The sequence below is a fragment of the Dermacentor silvarum genome, chromosome 3 (assembly GCF_013339745.2).
Source record: "Dermacentor silvarum isolate Dsil-2018 chromosome 3, BIME_Dsil_1.4, whole genome shotgun sequence".
NCBI lineage: Eukaryota > Metazoa > Arthropoda > Arachnida > Ixodida > Ixodidae > Dermacentor > Dermacentor silvarum.
The window spans coordinates 111,478,997-111,489,336 of NC_051156.1; positions in this window are offsets into that span (position 1 = coordinate 111,478,997).

Consider the following 10,340-nt stretch of genomic DNA (forward strand, 5'->3'; position numbering starts at 1 on the left):
ACTCACTTTCAACAATTTACACACACATACGCTTTTTTTACACTTTGACACTCCTACTGATAAAGCATTAAAAAAAGCTTTTATGGGACTCACTGCAACCTTCTCAATCTAAATCTCCAGCTCAAACACATTCTCGAGTGCCAGGGTATGCCTTATAAATTCCATTTTTAAGAATTATAAGGAGGGAAAAAGGAGGAAACTTACACCTTCCACTGGTCCTCCGGCGTCCTCCATAACCCAGGGTGGCTTCCAGGGTGGCTCGACACCAAACTAGGTTTTCAGGGCGGGGTCAGCCGCTGCACCAACTTTGCAGAGGTTTATTGCGTGTAAAACTACCGACCTTATGCAATACACACACACAGACAAGCACGCGCGCCCACGCAAAAAGCTCACAAAACACTTACGCGCTCGCGCACGCACGCACGCACACAGACAAAGCGCTCACAAAACACGCACGGACGCACGCACGCGCGCGCACAGAGACCCGCATACAAGCACGTGCGCACACGAGCGCTCGCTAAACACTTACGCGCGCGCGCGCAAGCACATAGAGACCCGCATACAAGCACGCGCGTACACGCAAAACGCTCCAAAACAGCAACGCGCGCGCGCGCACGCGCACATGCAAAGCACTCACACAACAGGCACGCGCGCATATACAAAGCGCTCACAAAACACGCGCGAACGCACGCACGCGCAAGCACATAGAGACCCGCATACACGCACGCACGCACACGTAAAGCGCTTACAAAACACGTACGCGCGCGCTCACACACACACAAACAGAGAAAGATAGCCCAAAACACGCTGAAGGAATGCGTCCGGCAAGCACCAGCAGCAGTACGCGAGTGCGCCAGGGTGAGCCAATATTACGCCGGTACTCACTTATTCCAGTCCGTCACTTATTTTTCTACGCGATACAAACCGAACGACCGTGTTATAAGCCGCGCTGAACTCGCAATAACATCACATTTCCGATAGTTCAAGCGCTCAGAAAGAAAGCGGGATTATGCAGGCGCACCACGCCCGACGTGGCCACAGAGACGTTAGTCACACGGGGGCAATCGAGGTAGCCATCTAGCCGTAGTACTGCGTGCAACTGCTTTTGCGCTTACATTAGTGAATTATGCTATGGGATCACAATGAGATACTTCTACAGCCAACAATAACACGTAATCAAATAAAGAAACACCAAATGAACGGACACTTGCCTGAAACTTTCCATACTGACAGTAGTATACCGACCGCCGACACCGGGCACGTTGAAACTGCTCATATCTGCCTCCGTGGATCCATCTTCCAGCGCGTGCCAAGGCTTTGAGTTGAGGTGGGGCACGATAGATACACAACTCACGGGCCACGTCTCTAATTAGACCGCACATAAAGCCAATCACACGTTTAAAATTATTTCCCAGAGCGCGAGACGCGAACAAAGACAAAAAAGAGACAATGCATCTTTTGAAGCAAGAGGCAATGTGGTGACGCAGCAGCTTCCGCCTTCCCGCCCTGCCGCGCGCCGGGTTGTCTAGACAACGGTACAGCGTCGTAGCGTCAGTTCCGGTCGCTTTTCATTCGGGAGGGCGCAGCCGCGTAAATCGCGCTTTTTTAGGATGTCTGGGCTGCATCACTGAGTGCAGCGCGCAAATCGTGACCGTGAGCGAGCCGATCAGCGCGCTTCTACAGGTACGATTAAAACACCGGCTGCGTCCGATCAAGGAGACCATGCCAGGTCACAGCATAAAGTTTCAGCGAGATCGTGGCTCGATAAGGGCGCTACATTATTGGTCGTGCATGCCACGTGTGAGGCGCAAGCATTCACATCACTCGTGGGCGTCTGCCAAAGGAGTGACAGTTGTGCTCTTCCGCAGTACATGTTTCGGTTTCCATTTTTTCCATAGTCCGGAATTCATTACATTAAAGCAATAAGCGGCATCAGTTCTTGGCATTCAAAGAACCATTTATGAACTATATCGATGATGGGCTTCAATTAAGTAATCAGGATCGTCTTACTTCGTTGGTTGACCAGTGAATTAGCCAAATTTTTATGCCTGCGTGTCTAATTACTGCATACCTCGAATCGTTTAAAAAGCCATCTCACCGGGGTTCACCACTTTTTGTTGGGCTGTTAAGGGCACCGCTAAATTCCTGCAAAATTTTGCAAGTTGCTCGCCCGTTTTTATTCAACTACTGCAGTTTGTATTAAACGTGTCTATTTTCACTGTAGTATCACCGTGAGCACGAAACCTAATGATATTTAATGAAATTACAAGTCAATGTGTGTACTTTTCTGGGTAATACATTTTGGAGTACCCGTTTACCAGTAACATCAGTATCTTAGAAAAAAATGCGATACATAGACACATGGCTCATTGCGCGGACGTATACGCGTTCTTATGCCCAGATTTATGCATGCATACTTGTGTTCAACACCCTTCAGACGTTGATTTACCACCCTTATTGGAGCACCTTCACACCTTATGTGTGGTATACACCCTTATCATAAAGTGTTTTTAACAAAATGGATAGTAAAAGGGTGTGCATGGGGGTGTAAATTCTGAAAACACCTATTTTAGCACCCTTAAGGGTGTGAAAATGTTTAGTCTGTAACATTTGCGTTCGGAAAGTGGTCTGGATCACAGATGATAGTGGCTGATAGTGCAGAGATGCAATTTGGTTGGTGACCGCACGTCCTGTGGACTTCTGTCCCCGATAGTACATATACTTTAATGCAAATGTCACGAATGCAGCTCATAGCAGAAGCAGCAGGTCGCTATTGAGTCTGGACAACACATTGACGTAGCTCAAAAGATAAAACACTTTGCATTTTGTGACATGAATGAATTGCCTGACATATGGACAAATAAGTGCGAAATTTCGGTCGTCAAGTTCTTTAGATCACAGAAGCAACTTCATTTTCTTCAACCACTCGTATTGCACTGTTTCCTGGTGAAAGCTGTTCTTGACCCCACATACCTTGCAAAGATAAACATGCTGCTGCTAGGAGAAACAAATAATATTGGTGAATTTCCATCCTAAACAAAGTGGCAACAAAAGACAATCACAGAACACAACAAAGCGGTAACTTAAGTGTTAGAAAAACATTAACTTGGTTCAACATTGTCAGAAGAAGGGAGGTTGTTAGTAGCCAGCATTTCGACAGATACGTGTCATCAGGGCAGCAACTGTTTTCCTTGGCAGCGGTTTTGCATGTGCATAGCTCACTGGCCCCTACCCTTCATTGGGCGAGAAGCTGGTGCATATAGTAGGTCAAGAGAAGCCAAAGTGTTAAAATAAAGGCAGGAAGTGTGTATTTCGCAGTGACTGTGATGGAGCACGTAGGGGCACTGCTGTCAGTTCTTACAATGACTAGGGATGACCTAAACACAAAAAGATCTGTAGACCTAGTAGACCTATTCTTCCCCGAAATCAAAATAGGAATTACGATAAACCATTTGGACATTTGGAAAACAAGCAATGAAGAATTACGGAGAAATAAACTTTGTATCAAGATGTGGCTAGTTAAAATCCGTGCCAATGGCAAATGGAGGATACACATTTTGACGAAAGCCGATAAAGAAAAAAAGATATTGGCCAAATATTAAATAAATAAGGACATAAAAACTAAACTGGATAAGACCATAAAATAGGAAAGAACAGCCCGTGAAAAAAATGTGACGGGCAATATGATAACCAGGTGCAAGATTGAGAAAAGTAGAGCACTCTTTACTACTGACGACTTCAAGTTTCTGTCTTCCTGTTGAACCTATCTTAGTTGAACAAGGAAATGGGTCATCTTGTAAACAAGTCTATGTTCAGATGCTGTTAAAATCTGCAATGCAATTTTAATAGAAGGAAATGTTATGAACAGTCGTACTGGATGGGCGTTCATTCAGCAGTACCATCCACAGGTGTAAGCCTAAAATTTATTGGTCTCACTTGACCTTATTTATTTGCAAATCAATGGCTGTTTTTTAACACAAATGCCTCCAAATTATATAGATTGGCAGGAGTACTAGCAAGCTACAATAAACTTGTTGCCGCAATCAAAAGTGATGTTTGCTAATAATGAGTGAAAGAAACAAACAGCATTTTACATTACGGATTCAAGTCGTCCGGAAGAGCTGCTAAAATTATTGTACCCTGCCCCCCCCCCCCCCACATATACAGTAGTTACGCACCACAATGACGCTCAAAGTGCCGATCATGCTATTAGAACACTAGGCTTCAAGTGTGTAGAATATGGGGATCTGGGGGCACATCCTTTTTGTTAGAACATAAAATGTGCTTCGCATTAATGTTGCATTCCAACTCCCATAGTAGCAGTTCTTGAGATGATGACCGATGCATTAGAAACTCATGACATTATGTGCAGCAGAAAGTTGCCTGATGAGGTGTCAAGCACACAAATGCACGTTTTTCATGCATAATGACATCCTGTAGTCAAACCTTCTGCACACATGCCAACCTTAGAACTCGAAAAACACCACAGTGGAAGAAACAGCGTTAAATTCGTTGAAAAATACTGCAAATTATTTGATTATTCATTTTGTTTCATCGTCATCATCAGCAGGCTATATATACATATGTCCACTGCAGGAGGAAGGCCTCTCCCTGCGATCTCCAATTACCCCTGTCTTGCACCAGTTGATTCCAACTTGCGCCTGCAAATTTCCCAACTTCATCACCCCACCTAGTTTTCTGCCGCCCTCAACTGCGCTTACCCTCTCTTGGTATCCATTCTGTGACTAATTGTCCACCGGTTATCCATCCTATGCACAACATGGCCGGCCCAGCTCCATCTTTTCACTTTATTGTCAACTAGAATATCGGGTATCCACGTTTACCCACGGATCCACACCGCTTTTTTCCGGTCATTATTTTGACTGTTCATTAAACATTCACAGAATTTGTTCTCTACGAGTGCGGTAAGAAATCCACCTACTTTCAGTCGCAGCAACAATGATCTGTAGCGCAGACGAGTAATGGCTATGGAGTTTACGCAGGAGTATACAACGCAAATGACAACCCTCTTCATATTTTAATCTGGTGGAGCATGCATCCAAAGTAGGAGAAAGTATTGTACCCTAACGATGGCTGTTGCCGATGCCTTGTAGGTACACATAATATGGCAGTTGCAATTATATTTCCACAAGCCGTAGTTACTGCAAGCTATTGCGTGTATACCGGTACACAGCTGTAATACATTTAGGGAAATTTAAAACTCTCTAATGAATTTATCTCATATGAAAGAATTGGAATGCAGTATCTTGCAAGTAAGTGATGCGGTATGTGCCGTCCCATACAATGAAACACTTTTGAATAACCTGAATAACCAGCTGGGCCGTGACGAGAGGTGAAGAGTGTGCTCTAAATATACTTAAAGTTGGGCGAGTTGGTAGCTATTCATCTTGAGACTGCAGCGCACACAATAGAAACGTGGACACAGCGCCTGTGTGTTACCTCTGCTTTGTGTCGTTTCTTGTGTGTGCGCTGCAGTTTCAAGTTGAGTGTGTCCTGTGTAAATTAGTGCACCTGCATAGTGTAAAGCTTTGGAGAGTGCATTTAGTATCAGCTGTGAAGATTTTTTAAAACTGCACACAGTAATATCCTCTATGCAGTTTTGAAAAGTGCAACGCCTTTTTTTGTTTAAAGGTAACGACAGGTTTGGCGATCGCATGCATGTACAGTATGACCTTCATTCCCAAACAATCAAAGCGGACAGCACCACCCTATGTGTCAGGTGCCTTCTGTCTGACATTTTCTGCCAAAAATTAGCGCGGGATGCTGAGGTCAGCAGAGAAACTGATTTCTTGAGCAATATAAAGTATTAAGTACTCCGATCTGAGTGTTTTCTCTTTCTTAAAGCATCATTGGTCTGATAGCAAGAAAATACGGAATAAATACAACAAGCATACTTCACAACGCAACCCCTTTGGAAGCATTTAGTAGTCTGAATTATTAAGGATTCCATATTAAGATGAGAAGACAGATTTCACTCCATTGCAAGAATTGCATCATTCCAATAATCCTTGTGTTTGGTGCTATACTTAGTTTTATTTATTTCCGTTTCAATGTGGATGCATCGTCAGCGATATCGCTTGACATGTCTTAGATTGACTATTTCTCCAACTTAGGCAAACTCATATTCTGAAATAACATTTTAGAAGATACCAATAAATTGCTCAGCTGGAGTATGTCTTAACATTCGCGAGATCCGAGGCTCTTGAACGCATATCTAAGAACGCCTGGCGTGCATGCGGCCCTCTCATCTAATCAGCAAGTTTCCGGAAATCATCCATAAGGTTTCTTGTGATGAATATAAATTTTCTTGTACGGGAGAAACAGGGAACCTAAACAGGTGAATTATGCAGCATAAGTATGATGTCAGAAAGAACGAGGCATGAATAAGCACTGTCGCTCGACACGCATAAACCATCAAACACAAGAATTATTGGGGTGATTAAAAATTCTGGCAGTGGAATGAAATCAGCCTTTTAATCTGTATCTAAGCTCCTAGATTAATCAGCCTATTGCCACTACCTTCGCCAGAAACGTTATTAGTCATTATCCTATCTACGCCAAATCATTGCGACCACTAATCAAGCCTTCATAAGCTGTTTTTTTTTCACTGCCAATTCTCTGTGGGAGAAGAGGCGCCTGTATGAAGACCATACCATCTACATATTTCTCGTTCGTTGTTCACTCTCAAAAAGGCATTGAGCTTGAGCGAGTTCTATGCTTAAAGCTGTGAATCCCTTTTCTCTTGCCATCTTTGACCCACCTGGTTAGCTATGTAGGTAGAAAAACTGCAGAATAAAGGTGGTGGCGCAGAGTTGTACTTGTGGACAAAGGAACATTTGCATAGTGGTTAGAAACACAAGTCCTTGTGGCATGGAGTGGCTCAAGCTGTCATGAGTTCACTTTGGAACACCCAGCTGGTTCAGGCTGGCCCGTATTTGCCAGAACAGGAATGAACATCGGCAGTCTGTGGTCTCGGCTTCTTTCCTGATGGCCATGTCTGAAAAACCTTGTCTCGACAGGCTTCATAAAAAAGGATAATTTCCTGAGCTAAGGCTTTTTCCTAAAAAAACCCATTTAAGTTGTATTCGTAGCTTTGTGACACTCTCCAGGTTATGAAAAATTTACTTCATGCATAATTGCACATTCATGACTGGGCTGTGGCCGATCTGAATACAGCTTGCAACAAATTACAAGACCGTATATAGAAGTGCAACCAATACAGCTAAATCTTTGTTGTAGCTTCTGTATATGGCACTATTCAAAGGAGACATTTGTAGCGCTCTTCTCAGCTCAGTTAACTTATTTCTAGTTATTTTACTTTTCATGTAGAAATTGCCGTGAGGTTCTCTTGAAAAGTCGGTAAATATTTTCTGTTTAATATTCAAATTCTTGCATCACAAAAGGATATCAGGAACTCATTTACACCACAGGCAGAGTTCCAATTTATTATTTTAAATTATTTTAAATCAAAGTACAATATTATAATTTTCATAATCATGTCGTGCAATTATTATTGGAGGCTATGACTGCTTCAAGCAATTTTTTCCAGTAAGCTGGAAGCAGTTACCAAATTCAATTATTTGCAGAAAATGTGTACAACTCAGAAAATCAATCAAAAAGGTCAAGTTGTGTTCACCATTCAGATGCTTAGGCTAGGTTTGGTTAAGATAGGTTACATACAACAGCAAATAAACAATGCAAATTTGAAAATCACAACTGAAGAAGAAAACAGTTTTTGAATATGCAGCAAACGCCACCAGCTCAAGTGGAGTACACGCTTACTATGTACTCTAAGTGATGAATGTTGTTACCGCAATGTTTCAACACTATATGAACGTAATAATCAACAGCTTTAAGCAGAATCTTGACACAACTAAACAAATCATGCTTCGAAGATTCCCGATCCGAAATTCTCAACAAATTGTTCTGATGTTGAATGTGTTGAGCTTGTTCTGCGTTATGAAATGCAAGCTCGCATTTACAATTTCTGTAAAGGCAATATCAGCTTTCTCAATAAAGGTTTGATGTGCAGATAACGTGACTAATGCATGGCAATCGTGAACACTCTTACGTGTTAACCAGTGGGCTCACCCTTGCAGCCATGAAATTAGGAGATGCAGACGCATTTTACATTCAAACCGGTCTTGCAAAGTACTGCATGCTTCCTAGGCTTCTCCAGTTGTGAGAGCCGTCTTCAATACAGAAATTAGGGATATGGATAAAACAAGAATTTCAACATGCTAACAATATGTTGGTCATTTGCTAGTATCCCGCACACTTTTGGAGCTCCTAGCTTGCCTCATGCAAATCTACCATGCCACAGTCTTTGCTTTGCCCAAGCACCAGCAACGTTACGATGCAATGTCCGAGCTCTTGCTTTAAGTTTTTCTGCTTTTGAAGCAGTTACCGAGCGTTCAGCTGGCGTTGGGAAAGGGGACCCAAATTACTGTGTGCACCACTGATCTCTACTACGTTTTGCTAGATGCCGCTTTGCCGCCCACCGATCCAGGAGCAGGTGAAGCCAGTGGAAATGCGGTGTCGTGCAGCGGGCTTGTCCCGGAAGTAGGGCGTATGCTCCACTTACTAGTGCGTGCGGTCACATAATATTGCTGCTGTAAAATTTTTCTTAGTGTTTTTCAGAATCTTAGAAGACGTCTCCACATGTCTGGTAAGAGCTTTTGCGATGTTCTGAACGAGTATGCGATAGTTTTTTTCTTACAGAAAGCGTTTTCTCATTCACCAGTGTTTTCAGCACACGGCACTCGTGTTAGCCACGCTGTCGGCGCTGTGATGGAAAATTATGAACGTCTTTTCGAAATACTTCTCTGGATTGCGTCGGTAGTTTAGGGCACAAAAGGCAATTAGATTAGCGGAAGACATGCCGCACTCCCGTGCAGGCTAAATGGCACTGCAAAGTTGTGAAGTACGAACTTCCAGCACAAGCTTGGCTTCAGTAGAGGGCACTCGATGCGCTATCCAGCCCACTATTGTATAGATTAGTGGTGTGCAACATTTTATACAGGCTTTGCTTTCAAGTCGGAACATTGGAAACAGCTCTCACCTTACTTTTCTCAGCCTGTGACATGGGAACAGAATGTCACATCACTGTATTGATTTCATGGCTTTAGTTTTCTGAGCGAACTGCACACACATTCTAGCATTTAAAAAATATTGTTGGCACATCTTTACTGTTTCTAGAAAGGCTATTTGGCTGCTAGAAATGTGAAACATGTTACCAGCTCTCTGACAGGATGCAAGAAGCAGAATTGAAAATTACTTAGCCCAGGAGCTACAGCAGACAAATATGGTTACTGAATACTGTGGTGTTCTGTCAAGTAAAAGTTAAGTGTTTATGTTGTGTTTCTACTCATTCTGAACCATCAAACTGCACATTCTATGTTCCAAGTTTGCACATTGTTGGCTTTTGATTGCAATGTGATTTGTTTCCTTCGTACACAGGCAGTAATCCCTCTATAATAAGCAAAATGACTTAGAAAGATAAATGCCGTGATAATCGTCAACACTTGCCGAGGGCAGAAGTAATGACCAATAGCACTTAATTGAAGCTACATAAATATTCAGTTTTCATAGAACTCAAGTGTTCAGCAAATTATAAAGAGGCATGATGTGCACCTTTGCATGACCAATGCAATCTGTATACTTGAGACTGTGCACTGAGGCTGCTTAGTAGGTTCGGCAGTTCGACTTTGCTATTCTACTATGCAGACTTCTTTGGGTACTCGTAGCTTACTTTGAGATAAAAGGGAACTTGGAGCGCTGGATATCTATACATAAATATTTGCACACAAAGAAGGCAACCGCAATTATAACATGATGAGGGGGGATATGAGACTCCCAGAAGAACGAAAAAATATATTACGATTATAATGTGACGTGATGCCACAATGAAGCAGAAAAGAATGCGTAGAAGCGGATGGCGCTTCATGCCACCAAGGCTATTAATAGGAAACAATTCAGAAGTGCCTGCGACACATTCGAACAAGGCAAAGCTGCGTTGACTCGTGTGTGTTTGAACACGGCTCCACCACGTGGTAGCGGTCACAGCATTGCTGCTCAGTGGTTCAGATCGCAGCAGTTTAAAATGTCAGAAAATGTAAAAAGCAACAATCTGCATTATAGTCTTGTCGCGAACACGAATATAACGTGAATTGCATTTTAAGGCCAGAAACTTTGCTAAAAACTTGCATTATATTTGCGCAAATCGGGAAGCTGCATGGCATGTTTCACATAGAATAAGTTTCCATGATACTGCAGTGTGCGGGCTTATATAGACAAAGTGGAATACATTCGGAACATGT